Source organism: Hylobates moloch, unplaced genomic scaffold (assembly GCF_009828535.3).
Source record: "Hylobates moloch isolate HMO894 unplaced genomic scaffold, HMol_V3 SCAFFOLD_14, whole genome shotgun sequence".
Taxonomy (NCBI): Eukaryota; Metazoa; Chordata; class Mammalia; order Primates; family Hylobatidae; genus Hylobates; species Hylobates moloch.
The window spans coordinates 35,997,128-36,013,132 of record NW_026652289.1 but is presented as its reverse complement, the minus strand read 5'-3'; the positions used below and the strand labels follow the sequence as shown (position 1 = coordinate 36,013,132).

Here is a 16,005-nt window from a genome sequence, read left to right as displayed (position 1 = left end):
ATGTGATTAGAGGGATATTGTAGCACTATGGCAGTGGGGATCAACTTGCCTAAAATGTTTCAGAGGGAGATAGTCTATATAATTGTTTCTATGTCAAGCTGGGAAAAACCTACCAATGCTTCCTCACCCACATCAAGTGACCCTTTCTCCAATGGTCACTTAACCCTCTCTCCAATAAGCCATTGAAGTGATCACTCCCCATTTGTATTCACAGCTTTATGTTCCGCAGAAAGTTCGCTCATACCACATTTAATGACTCACTGCACCACTTGGTTTCTGCGCCTACTTCCCTTTCTCTAACTCACCCTCTAGAACAAGATTGTGTCACATGGCGATGCTCAACAAGGTGCAATGGTTAAATGAAGAAAGAAAACAAGAGGACTTTGGCATAAGATGCACAGCAAAGAAGAAATATATATGCTGGGCTTGCTGAAGAAGCTGTACAAGCGAAAACAGAGCCCCAAAGGCAAGTTCGGAAGATGCTATAGAACAAGCTGTATATTGTGTGACCTCACGGCAGCTTGATTGAGGGCTTGTGGTGGTGGGCAGATAAAAATGGCTAAGATGGCCAAATCAATACCAAGGTGGCTTCTGTAGGCACCCGGAAATTTTGAAAGGAGAAAGTTGGTAGGACAAGATGATTTATACTATTTAATGTATGTTCTTATCCTAGGTGATGACAACAGGTGCAAGTGTGACATGGAGCAACATGAATTCAACCAGGGCAACAAAGGTGGCTTTGGAAATTGTTTGGCATTACAAAAAGCAGTAGGCTGTGAAATGAGACAGATCTTGTTTGAGCCCTGATCCACTGTAGCTGTGTGGCTTAGGACAAGGTACTTAAACCTCTTCAGTCTTATTTTTCTTATTTTAAAATTTGGTTGACAATATTGGTAACTACTGCAAAGTGTTGTGAACTTTAAGCAAAACAAGAAGTTTAAAGCATTTAGTAACAATACCTGGTCATAGTAGAGACCTACACATTAAAAAATGTTTAATTTTTGTGCATGTGAAACATAGAAAACTCTGTTAAGAACAGGGATGAAGTAGTTATACCTTGAGCCGTTGGGCGCTTGCATGGGAAACCGCAACCATAAAAAGTTACCTGCTTTTGGCCGGGCGCGGTGGCTCACGCCTGTAATCCCAGCACTTTGGGAGGCCGAGGCGGGCAGATCACGAGGTCAGGAGATCACGACCATGTTGGCTAACACGGTGAAACCCCGTCTGTACTAAAAATATAAAAAAATTAGCCGGGCGCCATCGCGGGCGCCTGTAGTCCCAGCTACTCGGAGAGGCTGAGGCAGGAGAATGGCGTGAACCCGGGAGGCGGAGCTTGCAGTGAGCGGAGATCGCGCCGCTGCACTCCGGCCTGGGCGAAAGAGTTTTGCGACTCCGTCGCAAAAAAAAAAAAAAAAGTTGCCTGCTTTTCTTTCTCTGTTTTTTTTTGAGACGGAGCCTTGCTCTGTCGCCTAGTGGCGCAGTCTCGGCTCCCTGCAAGCTCCGCCTCCCGGGTTCCCGCCATTCTCCTGCCTCAGCCTCTCCGAGTAGCTGGGACTACAGGCGCCCGCCACCACGCCCGGGTAATTTTTTTTGTGTTTTTTTTTAGTAGAGACGGGGTTTCACCGTGTTAGCCAGGATGGTCTCCATCTCCTGACCTCGTGATCCGCCCGCCTCGGCCTCCCAAAGTGCTGGGATTACAAGCGTGAGCCACCGCGCCCGGCCTCTTTCTCTTTTTATTCAAAACATTTATTGAATATTGCAAGGCATTGGACTAGTTTGTGTGCGATATACAAGTATGTGTTTAAGACAACATCCATGTGTTTCGGGGTCTTGTAATTGAGTGAAGGAAGAGAAAATTTGTATATGAAACAATGAAATTTTTAAAAAATCATATAGTAAGCTGCGAAGTAGAAAGAAGGAACTGGTGTGGGAGATCAGAGAGCTGAATGTAAGTCCTGGGCTCTTGTTGGTTCTGTGGCCTTGGATTTGTCTTATACACTTTCTAACCTTTGGTTTCCTCATCTGGAAAGTGAAAATTGGTTTCCAAGATCTCAAGTTTTCTACTGGGCCTGAAGATTCTAAGTCCAGTAGTGTTATTACTGCCATTCAGACTGATGCCATTCAGTCAGACTGCCATTCAGACTGAGTCATCAGAGACTCAAGAAATGATTTATGGAGAGAAAGTACATTCAGGCCTGTTCTTGAGATTTCTCTAGGCAGAGAAGGGAGAATGGTTTTAGAGGATATCAGAGCAAAAGCCCAGAAGTAGACAGTGACAGAATGTATTTGTAGTTATCCATAGAACTCACATCAGAAGATGGATGTAGTCAAGTGAAACAGTTTTAAATTGACCTGAATTTTATTGAAAATCTCTCCTGTAACAAGCACTAGCCTGTGACTTCTCCTTAAATTACCTAATTTAATCCATCACCAATATGGTGTGATAGGCATCAATACCCCCTTTTTGGAGATGAGGCATGGATCTACATGCCACTGACCACGGCACCACACAGTTAATCCCAAAGGGCAAAATAAATTCTCTGGAGCAAACAACACACCTGGGTCCACATCTGGCCTGTAGACCACCAGTTGTCAATGTTTGGTATGTGGAAACTAAAGTTCAGAGAGACTAGATGACTTAAATGGTACAGAGTGTTTGTATAATAAATTATGTTCAAATTTAAGTTTCCTGAATCCATGTCTGGCGTCTCTTCCACTACATGATCTTCTTATTAGAAAAACTGGAAGAGAAATCTGGATAGATAGGTAGGCTCAGATCGTGAACAGCCTTGAATATCAACCCGAGATTTGGATTGTATTCAGTGACCAGCCACAGACTTTGAGTAGGATTTTGCTGGAATCAAAGTGGTTCCATGGGGTGGTTAATATAAAGATGAAAAATATGGGTAAAAGGGTAAATTTAAGAATGGGATTCTAAGGATGGAAGTGGCAGAGTAGATTCAGAATGAGACGGAAAAAGATGAAATGTGAAAAAGGACATGACTGGATATTGATAAAACCAAGGAGGGGAATTAATCAAATGAGAAGTTCCAGGCCTAGTTAGCTCTTTCTTAGGCCACCCTGCCTGTTTTATGTGAAGAAACTGACATGTACAGAAAATAGTTGAAACCATGTGAGTGATTCAAGGAAAAACATTAAAATCCTCTGATGAAATCCTTGTTTATGAGCACAATTTACCAGATCACAAACTGCCTTTGGGGCTTTCCTTTGCCTGTCCTCATAACTAAAGTAGAGTCCCACTGCTGATTCAGAAACGTTATCTGCCATTAAGATGGGGTAGGGTTCTAAGTTTTTACCAAGAAAATTAACCAACCCAATTGTGGTGAAAATTTTGGTTTGATAAGTGAGCATAACTTTCTGTGAAGGACTTAGCTAGGTTAGGTGGAAGGATCAACTATTGTGTGTGTGTGTGTGTGTGTGTGTGTGTGTGTGTGTGTGTGTGTGTATTTCATCAGTTTTTCTGTTTTAATGGTCTCTTTTTTGCCATTGTTTATCTGCCAATACCCTGATTATGCAGTTGCCCTTTATAACCAAAAATGGATACTTTTTTTTCTTCCTGCAGTAGAACTTCAACAAGTGCTGCTTTGAATCTGAAACTGGCAGAACTGATAGAAAGACAAGTACCAAATGCTCAAGTATATCCGACATGATGCATTTGAAGCATTTTGTATCTTAGTAATGAAAGAAAAAATTGTAAACTTAAGTAAATTATATTTAATTACAAAAAGTCTATAGAATATAGAGGTAAATTGAGAGTATAAAGTAGCCAACTGTTTCTGTTAACTTTAAATAATGTCAATTCAAACATTATGTCAGGCAAATATTGAAAAAACTGAAATGATCAGTGTAGATTTTAGTTCAATTTGAAAAATGTTTATTTAACTGCCAATCTTATTAAAAGAAGAAACCTTTTAAAGTATATTGGAAATAAGTTGACTGCTCTCTTACCTAAGGGGATTTTAGTTATAAATGACTCATACATAATAAAATTAAAATGTAGCAAAGCAATACTGAAGGTAATATAATATAAATATGATATAAAATTCAAATATATCTAGTATATTGCATTCTTCAAAAATAATCTGAGCTGGAATTACTTTTTATGTGGCACAGACCTCTCCTGTTCCCGGCAATTCCAGAAAATCCAGAAGTCACATGGGAAAATATTGTAACATGGGAAATTATACTTAATATTAAATATGCAATGAATCAACATGCAGTGGTTTGTCTAACCGTTGAGAGAAATCATGTGAACCATATTTTTTACTGTGTAGCTATTGTAAGATAGAAAATTGTATGGTATTCTTTTCCAAAAGGAAACCTTCGTCAGAATGTTTGTGGGCTTTATTTTTTTTTTCTTCTCTCTCTGTCTTTCTCTTTCTCTTTCACTTTCACTTTCTCTTTCTCTTTTAAGGTAATATACTTTGCTCTCTTGAAGCCCTTCGACTTGAAAAAATTGTGATCTAAGATAATGTCCTGCCATCCAGAAGAATTGTGGGCACGGGAGAGACTGAAATTGGTGTGTAATGTTATTGCTTCCATCATTTTATAACTGTAAAGCAATGTGCTAATCAAAGAGCCAGTCTGTGTGCACATGCGAGCTCTCTGTCTGGGAGGCAGACCTGATGCAGACCAGAACCCCTGCTTTCTAGGCAGGCTGCAGGCTATGAGGCTCATTCTGTGTTCTGTACTTTGACTTGCTTAGACTTTCGGATAAAACTTAAAGTTGCAGTGATATCTTTTTTTTTGCCAGAGTTAAGTCAGATAAACTTGAATATTCAAGTTAATGTTTATTTACTGACTTACTTCAATATAGAATATTTCTTTTTTTCTTTAAAAAGAGTGCTAAGAATCTTTCCGAGCTTTGCACGATGCATCTCATCTGGGTCTCCTTTTTCTTACAGGGGTAAAGTAAATATACTAAAGGAACCCCACACCATTTCTGTCAGAGTAAGAAACACAAACTTTAGATGTGATTTTAATATGATGCATGTGGGGAAAGGATCCCACAGCAACTACTTAGTACCATCTTTCATTTATTTTTTTGCCCAGAATCCTGGACAGGGTGGGTCATTTTCTTCACGCATTGCTCCTGTTCACATTTTTTTTCTTTCTTTAAAATTGCCAAGTCTTGGCTGTTGCTATTTGGTGTTGCTTGACCCTTCTGGTCTAGCAATGACTCCTGGGGGTGAAGGAGAGCTTCCTAAAGTTCTGAAGGAGAAAATTTAATCAGCAAAGTAATCATTTCTGCTGTGATGGAAAAAAGGAGGCCGGTATGAATGACAAAACAGCTGTGGACCACCAAAAAAGTCAACTGGAATTGGAAGGAGGTAGACCTAAAAAAAAAAAAATTGCTTCGAAGGCATAGCATTAAAGGGAAAATGAATCAGAAAGGAGATCTGAAGTGCTAGAATGCACTGCCTAATAACTTTAAATAGTCCATTGAGTCTTCCGGAATTTTTTTTGTTCTTCTTCAAGAATAATCTGCTTACATCGTTAAGACCTCAGCTAAGCTCAGTAACACAAATTACCAGATGTTGTATCCCCTAGTTTTTCCATCAAAAGACCAACCACCAAGCTTGTTGAAAGAGAAAGGTCATTGTCCCTCCCTGGCTATAAAACTATTTTTGCAACTCCTAACAAATGAAATGAGAATACCTTTCAGCTGTAGAAGGAACCTATCTCCCGCTCCTTCGAAGTCCCCCTGTTTGGCTTTGTTATTTTCTAATAATGCACTCATGTGTAAGCTAATAACGTGAACAGAGGGAAAATGAAGAGACTTAAAAAAAAAAAAAAGGAAAAAAGCAGAATGAATTAGGGCAATTGAGGTCGCTCTGTTTCATTTTTGCTGGAAGGATTTTAGCCCTAGTTTTTACCTTATCGCTTATTACACAATTTACGATAAAATGAGATGTGATTCCATTCTTATTGTTGTGCTATAGTCTATTGAACATGCATATATAGAATTCATTTCAGATTTAAACACTATCTTAATTATAAACTGAATAAAATGGACAACCTATCGGGTTTTCTAAATTGCATTCTAACAAATAGTTTCATTTTTTATCACATTTCTACCGTTGACATATTGGGTATAATAATGTTCAGGGAATATTCCCTTTTAATACAGTGTCTTAATTGTGCCAGAGTATTTCCCATGTGACAACTAATAGTTTATTTCTGACTTACAAGTTTGAGAACTTTAACCATATGTCATGCCTGGCAATATTTTTCATGATGATCTGCTTAAATAACACTATCAGGAATTTTTTTTGTTTTAAAATCACCTACAAATGATACATACTTTGCATATTGAAAATACATCATAAGTATATTACATGTAACTTTCTATTTTCTTTAATAAATAATGTGACTGCTTGTATTCAGGATTCATTTACAGACTCTTTTCCAACAAAAGACATGTACATTTAGTTGAAAATATTGAAAGAAATCTTTCAATTGTGATTAAAAATGAAACACCCAGTTAATGGAATATAGAATGCAATTTTTAAAGAAAAACATATGTGCCAGAACCTAAAAAGTTAAGCCTTATTTTTATATTTACTCACTACAAACTGTGAACGTTGCTTTAAATGAAAAATATGTACATGATTAAACATATAGTTTTAAAGTAGTCCTAAATATAGTATATTTAATGTAATCCTTCAAAGTAATTCTGAGTTAATAACATGGGTCCTAATCCTCAGAATGTAATGCTATGTATTCTTTAAAAATACTGATTTATATTAATATGATATTTAAAAATGGAAAAGAATAATCATGCTGAGAAAAATCTGACATTGGAAACTGAAGACAACATATAATTTTGTAATTAAAGGTAAATTTTTAATATGTGCAGCATTTGTTGGAGAATTTCTAACTTAAAAATCACTTAAATTTAATTTTACATGTCAAATACGTAACTATTTCACTGACACAGGGGAAAGAATTTAATTAGCACTTTAATGTTAGTAGTTATTAATGTGTTAAGCTTACCAAACTGCCCCATTTAACTTAATAGATATTGCTATACTTTTCGTATATTATTCTAATAAAGTATACAATTTGGATGTTTTTCCCTTCTTTTTCAAGTTCCCATGCAACACCTACATGTAAACCTGGCCAACTGGTCTGTTAGAACAGGGCGGGTGTTTCCTGAAGTTTGAACCTAAACTATTAAATAAAATAGTTATCCTGCAAGACCCAAGAGCTATTACTGCCTACTAATGTCGTCTTGCAGATACTTTTTTTGAACAGTACACAAGAAAGTTGATTCATTTCTCCCTCTTACTATAAGTAGGGGGTTGTCCAACACACACACACACACACACACACACAATTTTTAGTCATTTTTTTCAATTTAAATGATTTGCTATCACAGTTACTCCAGCTTTTATCTCTAAAATAGTTTCAACCCTGTTAATGTGTGCATGTACTTTTTTCTTATCAGCCTCTCAGCAGCATTTGTGATTCATAGCAGCCATCAAAGTGATATAAACTCATTCACAATACTAACAAACACGGGGCTCCCAGTTATTTACGAGGCAAATTCACTGCAAGGCTGGGCTGTGGAACAGGGGAGAATCAAGATGGTGTTGATTGATAAATTGACAGGTTAATTTACAAGTGGATAATAGGAGTTAGACCCAGAGGGAAAGAAGGAAGGTCTGAATTCTAGCTTGGTTGCACTGCCATCTGTCTTATGCCCAGAAAGCTGCAGGACTGCTGGCTGGCAGGATCAAATACATACACATTCTTCATAACTTAAAGACAAAGACTTCCATTTACTGCTTTTTGATGGGTTTGTTGCCTTGGTTCTTCACACAGTTGACCCTCAATATGTCACAAACAGTGCCACGTCTCTGTTTTTTATAAGTGCCACTTAGAACATGATTTGGAATAAGTTATTCTGTCAGTTTCACAAAAATAAACAATGAACAAAATTGTTTTCAAGACTATATTTCAGAAATATTAATTGTCATTAGATTGTTGATGAGTGAATGCATTCTTTCAAATTTCCAAAGCCTCTGATAGGTCCTTGTTCTAGGATGTACATCGCCCCCCGCCACCCCCACAAAAAACATACATACACCTTTTCTTCTTCATCCTTGGTATTTAGATGCTAGCTGGTCTAGCTGTTTACAAGACAGGGTAAAGCAAATTGTATGAATCTCATGTTAAACGTTTGCATCACTGTTTTTCCTAGAGTTTTATTGTTGTAAATTTGAACATATTTCAGAATTTTAAAAAATAAGTTTTCAAAGTTATTTTCAAAATGGAGTACTAGTACCTTTGTTTATGTTTCATTTCCAGTGAAATATTTTATTGTACAGGCCAGCCATTTTTATTTTAGTTTTGCAGGAACAAATCCGAAACAGGCCATTAAGAATCTTTTAGGTCTTGTATAACAGGGACATATTATCATAAGTTCTCAGGAAATTGCCTCGATTGGGCTAGTGCCACTGTGAGTTAGATGGGAAATTTGCAACTACTGTCACTTTGGGAAAAGACCTAGTCTTTGGTCTTTTAAAATTGGTTGGTTAGCAGCAGTGGCCATGCTGGGGGCCTCCAAAATTGCGGGGCTGTGGTTCTTACTTGCCAGCACCTTTAATTCTGAAAGTACCGGGTCTCAACCCAAACCTTTTCTCCCCATATCGCTACATTGTAGGCGAACACCCTTCTCAGATTCCAAATCCATTTAATGCTTAGCTCATGTTAAAACTTGGTAGGTTTGAACAAATACTGAGGAGTTCAACACATTTTCAAAGGAAATTGAAAAAGGCACAAAAGAGCATGTCTGCTCAGCTTCTGCAATTCATTACAAAATGCCAACACTAATATTATTTTTAAACAGATTGCTCCTATTAATCAAGGTATTAAAATAAACTATTAAAATTATGCCTCTAGTTGAGTAACATGAGAAAGCCCATGGAAAATATCTGGTCAAGAACGAATGTCAGAAAAATAAAAACAAATAACTTTGCATGCATGGAATTTTATGGTGTCACAAGGTTAAAAATGTCCCCTTAAAGGGTAAATATCCTTTGAAAAGAAAATGCATTTATGTGTGAATGGGAGGTTGAATGGCCTTTACTGCTTTGTTTAAACATAGACAGTCATCTTTGTAATTTTTTTTGGTAAGTTGTATATTTTTCAAAAGAGATTCATAAAAGATCGCATGTAATTAAGATTGCTAATTTTTCTTGATGTGGTGACTTTTTTATTAAAAGGGAGTCTTCAGTAAAGTGTTTAAGTAGTTTTTAAATTTCGTAATCTACAGATTGAAAACCTAAATTCGTTCCTCAGACTGTGAAGCAAGGCATTTTCTTTCTGAGGACTACTTAAACTTTGCATTATATATTTTCTATTTAAAGTCTCAGTGACAACAAGTGTTATGCGAAATAGGAAAATAATTGATAAGCCAGCTTATAGAAATGTATGCTTTTATACATATTTGTATAGGGAATCTAATAGAAGAAAAATGTGCTCAAAATTTAGTTTAATACTTATGTCCTGTCTCTAAATTCCAATTGTAAAACTGTTGGATTCATAGAGGCATAATTTCTAATATATTATACTTTTGTAACTTAAAATGTGTTAACTCCCTAGAGATTTGTTTTTAGTGAATAATTCTAAAACCTCATGACTCCACTAAGATGTAGCAGAACTCATTTTCATCAGAAGCATGTTGACATGGAAGAGAATAAAGGCCCAATGCAAGAATGGGCAGTCACTGATCATTTTATTTGTTTAAAATTGTGAATTATTTTTAATAAGTGGACTTCTCTCCCATGCATAATTAAGAAGAGGCTTTCTGTCTTTTTTTCTCCTCAGGTACTAAAATAAATTCTGAAGCCAAGATAACAACAGCAACAACAGCAAACAACAACAACAAAGGTATCAGATCTAATATCCCACCCAATTTCTGAGTTAAGCCAGTGACAGGTATATTTCGAAGCAAGACTATTGATTTTTGTTGTCACTTTCTTCTTATTTCATATGTCACATCAAGGCTTGGAAATTAGATGAATGTAAGAAGGGTCCGCTGATCACTGTTCCTCAGGAGAAATTTTCAAAGTCAGCTAGCTGTGCTTGATGAAAGTGGTCCTGCATAGAGCTCCACTCTGCCTGCAGGGAAGTTTAGGCAAACTACACTTTACCACTTCACTCCTATTACTAGGATTCTTGGTTGTCAAGGAGGCATCTATTTAACTGAAGTCTGGTAAATCTCAAAAGTAAAGTATTAGGGAGGAAAAAAAGCCTAAATCATCTTTTTTCCTCTTACTTCAAAGTCCTTTTAAATGAACATGCAACTCCAATTCTGGTAAACAAATTTTATGAAGTAAGTCGTGCAGGTAATGAGTTCTTCAATTGTATGCTTCCAGGATAACATGTTGACATCCAATCTTTGTGTTTTGAAGAGTTTGTAATAATAAATAGAAATCAATGCTGGAGACTGAAGGGTGCATCAATTATATTTCTTTTATCTCAAAGATTCTTTCCATGTTGTATCTATCCTTCCTCGTGAATTTTTTTCACATTGTAAAGTGTACTATAGCTTAATTGGCAACATAGATGCTGAGTGCTGATCAAGTCTAAATTATATTTGACAGAAATGAAACTGGCTTTATTTTATGTGAAATATAAAATATTATCATGGTCCTTGAGTTTGAAAAGGGAGATTGTGCGTGTGTGTGTGTATGTGTATCATATTTAAAAGGCAATTTCTGAATAGGTATAAATTTTTAAAAAATAAGTTAGGAAAAATACTGAATAGCTTTTTAGTCCTGAAAAATAAGCCAACGAGATAGTTGAAAAATATTAAGTGCAGTTTGACTTTAAACTTTGCATAATATATCGTCTATTTAAAAGCTTAGTGACAAAAAGTTATGTAAAATAGAAAAGTAATTGATAGCCAGTTTTGAGAAATGTATGCTTTTATATCACATTTATATAGGGAGTCTAATAGAAGAAAAATGTGTTCAAAATTCAGTCTAATATTCTTACACTGAGAAAGCCATCAAAATGGGAAGGAGAGGGGAGAACAGCAGCATAAGCAGCGGGCAGAGGCAGCAGAAAGGAAAGAAAGAGACAGGAAGTCAAAGAAAGAGAGAGGAAGAGACAAAGATGGAGTCAGAGAGAGAGACAGACACAGAGAATCAAAGAGGAAGAGACAAAGAGAGGGAGTCAGAGAGAAAGAAGGACAGACACAGAAAGTCAGAAAGTTAGAAAGAGAGGAAGAGACAAAGGAGAAGTCGAAGAGAGAAAGAGAGATGGAACTCGTAAAGAAAAAACAGCGTATCCCATTCCTTTAAAAGCCAGGGTAAATTTCTATCTACCCAGCCAAGGCATATTCTACTTATGTGGATCTTCAACCCATATCTGCCTCTCAGACAGTTTGCAAGAAATAACGAAATCTATCCTTACTTTACAATCCCAAATAGACTCTTTGGCAGCAGTGACTCTCCAAAACCGCCGAGGCCTAGACCTCCTCACTGCTGAGAAAGGAGGACTCTGCACCTTCTTAGGGGAAGAGTGTTGTTTTTACACTAACCAGTCGGGGCTAGTACGAGATGCCGCCCGGCGTTTACAGGAAAAGGCTTCTGAAATCAGACAACGCCTTTCAAATTCTTATACCAACCTCTGGAGTTGGGCAACATGGCTTCTCCCCTTTCTAGGTCCCGTGGCAGCCATCTTGCTGTTACTTGCCTTTGGGCCCTGTATTTTTAACCTTCTTGTCAAATTTGTTTCCTCTAGAATTGAGGCCATCAAGCTACAGATGGTCTTACAAATGGAACCCCAAATGAGTTCAACTAACAACTTCTACCAAGGATCCCTGGACCGACCCGCTGGTACTTCCCCTGGCCTAGAGAATTCCCCTCTGAAGGACACTACAATTGCAGGGCTCCTTCTTTGCCCCATCCAGCAGGAAGTAGCTAGAGCGGTCATCAGCCAAATTCCCAACAGCAGTTGGGGTGTCCTGTTTAGAGGAGGGATTGAGAGGTGACAGCATGCTGGCAGTCCTCACAGCCCTCGCTTGCTCTCAGCACCTCCTCTGCCTGGGCTCCCACTTTGGTGGCACTTGAGGAGCCCTTCAGCCCACTGCTGCACTGTAGGAGCCCCTTTCTGGGCTGGCCAAGGTGGGAGCCAGCTCCCTCAGCTTGCAGGGAGGTGTGGAGGGAGAGGCACGAGCGGGAACCAGGGCTGTGCGCGGCACTTGGGGGCCAGCTGGAGTTCCGGGTGGGCGTGGGCTTGGTGGGCCCCACACTTGGACCAGCCTGCTGGCCCTGCTAGCCCCGGGCGATGAGGGACTTAGCACCCGGGCCAGCGGCTGTGGAGGGTGTACTGTTTCCCCCAGCAGTGCCAGCCCACCAGCACTGCGCTCGATTTCTTGCCAGGCCTTAGCTGCCTTCCCACGGGGCAGGCCTCGGACCTGCAGCCCACCATGCCTGAGCCTCCCACCCCCTCCATAGGCTCCTGTGTGGCCCGAGCCTCCCCAGCGAGCACCACCCCCTGCTCCACGGCGCCCAGTCTCATCGACCACCCAAGGGCTGAGGAGTGCAAGCGCAACTGGCAGGCAGCTCCACCTGCAGCCCTGGTGCAGGATCTACTGGGTGAAGCCAGCTGGGCTCCTGAGTCTGGTGGAGACGTGGAGAACCTTTATGTCCAGCTCAGGGATTGTAAATACACCAATCAGCACCCTGTGTCTAGCTCAGGTTCTGTGAATGCACCAGTCGACACTCTGTATCTAGCTAATCTGGTGGGGACGTGGAGAACCTTTATGTCTAGCTCAAGGATTGTAAATGCACCAATCAGCGCCCTGTCAAAACAGACCACTGGGCTCTACCAATCAGCAGGACATGGGTGGGGCCAGATAAGAGAATAAAAGCAGGCTGCCCGAGCCAGCAGTGGCAACCCGCTTGGGTCCCCTTCCACAGTGTGGAAGCTTTGTTCTTTCGCTCTTTGCAATAAGTCTTGCTACTGCTCACTCTTTGGGTCCACACTGCTTTTATGAGCTGTAACACTCACCGCGAAGGTCTGCAGCTTCACTCCTGAAGCCAGCGAGCCCACGAGCCCACCAGGAGGAACGAACAACTCCAGACGTGCCGCCTTAAGAACTGTAACACTCACTGCAAAGGTCTGCAGCTTCACTCCTGAGCCAGCGAGACCACGAACCCACCAGAAGGAAGAAACTCTGAACATATCCAAACATCAGAAGGAGCAAACTCCGGACACGCCGCCTTTAGAACTGTAACACTCACCACGAGGGTCCGTGGCTTCATTCTTGAAGTTAGTGAGACCAAGAACCCACCAATTCCGGACACAATATTAGTCTCCTATCTCTAAATTCCAATTGTAAAACTATTAGAGTTACAGGGGCATAATTTAAGTAAGTGATAAAATGTTTCAAATTAATATTTAGAAAAAATGTGGCTTATTTCTACCACTTAGAAAAAGGGGAAGTCTAAAACGGACTGATAAAGTCTCAAGAGGATGCAGTTTGGGCACTTTGAGGGAGGCACCCTGCCTAGTTCTGAAGCCGACTGGGACTCAGGGCTCCTGGACAGACCCTACAGTTTTAATGGTCATAGTCTCAAGTCTAAAACATTGCAGAGACATTTGGGCAGGAGAGAAGGATCATGGATGCCATTCTAGTGTAACAGAGGGATTTCCTTTTCAGAGCACTTACAGTGCCTTCCCCGCCTGTGGTTGAGCTAGAAGATTTCCTTTAGGAAATTTTATTTGAGCCCACAGGGAGAGAGCACTTGCTAAGTTGTAATTTCCTATGATTTGAGATATGGCATCTGCAGGCCCCCTGCGTAGGATCACTCAGTAAAAAACAAAAACAAAAAACCAAACAAACACTCCCCACCCCACCAGGGTTTATCTTTTAAAATTGGCTGAATACCCAGTCATTTTTAACTCAAATTTTCCCTTAACAATGTACTTTCTTTAAAAACACGTCCAAGTAATTGTGTGGACATTTTTGGACAGTGGTGTATCAGACTGTGTTAACTGCTTATTCACATGGTATTTTTAGCCTAAATGGAAGTTTGTCTTAGGCACGTTATTTGAACTATTGAATTAAGTTAAAGAGTAGAATGTTAATATAGTAACATAAATGAGCATTTATAAAAAACTGGGATTGAAGTCAAAACGCGAAATCAGAGAACAGATTATAAAAGAAATTATAAAGAATATTCTGGAGGAGAAAACTGTATAATTTCTAAAGTTCTCAACCTGTGTGATCGTGTATTCCAACCTTTCCAGTTCCACCTTCTCCTCCTTTGAAAAGAAGGAAGCTAAGACCCAGAAAGCTGAAATAAGGTTCTGCATTCCCATGGATAGTTCATACCAAAGCAGTGGCCAGGATCACGCTCTGTGGATTCTCCTACCGGCTTGTTTCCCAGATTAGCACGCTGTGGACAGTTCCCGTGTCTGGACAATGATAGTATCTACAGAGAGCGAAGAAAGTCAGCTTGCCACTGAGCCTGTTTTTACATCCTAAAAATGGAGATGGGCCGGGCGTGGTGGCTCACAACTGTAATCCCAGCACTTTGGGAGGCCGAGGTGGGCAGATCACGAGGTCAGGAGATCGAGACCATCCTGCCTAACACAGTGAAACCCAGTCTCTACTAAAAAAAAAAAACAATACTAATAATACAAAAAAATTAGATCAGATCTCCAGTGCCACTCCTCTCTGGATTAAATTCTTTTTTTTTTTTTGAGATGGAGTCTCGCTGTCACCCAGGCTGGAGTGCAGTGGCGTGATCTTGGCTCACTGCAGGCTCCGCCCCCCAGGGTTCATGCCATTCTCCTGCCTCAGCCTCCTGAGTAGCTGGGACTACAGGCGCCCGCCACCTCGCCCCGCTAATTTTTTGTATTTTTAGTAGAGATAGGGTTTCACTGTGTTAGCCAGGATGGTCTCGATCCCCTGACCATGTGATCTGCCCGCCTCAGCCTCCCAAAGTGCGTGAGCCACTGCGCCTGGCCTGGATTAAATTCTTGTTCTTCACTCTCCTCACCTTTGATCATACTTCATTAGAAGGTGTGTATGTTGGGAAGATAGGTTGAAAGAGTTTTTTCAATACCGGCCTGGTGAAGATGAATCAGAATTGAAGTAAGCACATACATAACTGAAATTTCACTGAGAACAACTGAGTAATATGATTAAACTAAAATAAGATGATCGGTGCACAATATTTCTGTAACACAGCTATTACCGCAGACTGTTTACACTGTCAGATACAGACAACAATAGTTTAAGAAGCTCAGAGTAGATGTTGTGGCATTTTTTTGAGAGCATTGTTTATAATCAGAAGTGTGTGGAAAGTCCATATTTGATCTGCAAGGAATCGTAATGTTGGGATGAAGGATACAGCCTAGTAGTGAGACAGCCAAGTAGACAGGGGTCCCTGGAGAACCTCTGACCGCCCTAGCACTGGGAGAATGCGGTGGAGCCGGGGGAAGTTCCCACCCTTTGCAGCGGGGAGGAGCCTGGCCTCTCCTGTCCGGGGTGGTAACCTGGGATTCAGTCTGTGAGGAGGGAAACCGGCTAGCGGGACTCTCACTCTGCTGAGAGTCCATGTTTCCCTTTTTTTCCTTCCCACACAATAAATTCCATTTTTTTCTCACCCTTCAAAGTGTCTGGGAGCCTAATCTTTCTTGGTCATGTGACAAGGACCCTACGGAGAAAGTCCTAGAACAATCGAAACTTAAAGAAAATTTGGAATGCTGCAATGATTGCCTTTCAGATAAATAAAATAAAAGATCTGCTGACTGTATTCAATACTTAGTTCACAGCTTGGTATCCAAGAAACTTCCCTACCCTATATCATTTCTTCCTTAGTCTCTTCTAATTCAGATTGGAATCTGTCAACATTTAAAGATAGTTCTGACTCCTTGTGTCCACTTACGTGGTCCTGGTTTTCACAGACATTTCCAATTAAATGGCATTGTTCCTGAAGAGCAGGACAGTCTCAT

The 16,005-nt window shown here is 40.0% G+C and overlaps 1 long non-coding RNA gene across 2 annotated transcripts in view; it reads left to right on the top strand.

Annotated features, from left to right (window-relative positions):
• The first annotated feature begins 1,452 nt into the window (after nt 1-1,452).
• The window catches only part of LOC131381206 (uncharacterized), a 43,540-nt gene continuing 28,987 nt past the window's right edge, over nt 1,453-16,005 (top strand). The window contains exons 1-3 of one of the 2 annotated variants that reach the window (XR_009209778.1): nt 1,480-1,580; nt 4,436-4,540; nt 9,856-9,918. This is a non-coding gene — a long non-coding RNA (uncharacterized LOC131381206). Of the gene's footprint in view, nt 1,581-4,435; nt 4,541-9,855; nt 9,919-16,005 lie in introns of both variants that reach the window. The other variant, XR_009209779.1, reaches the window with a different exon arrangement.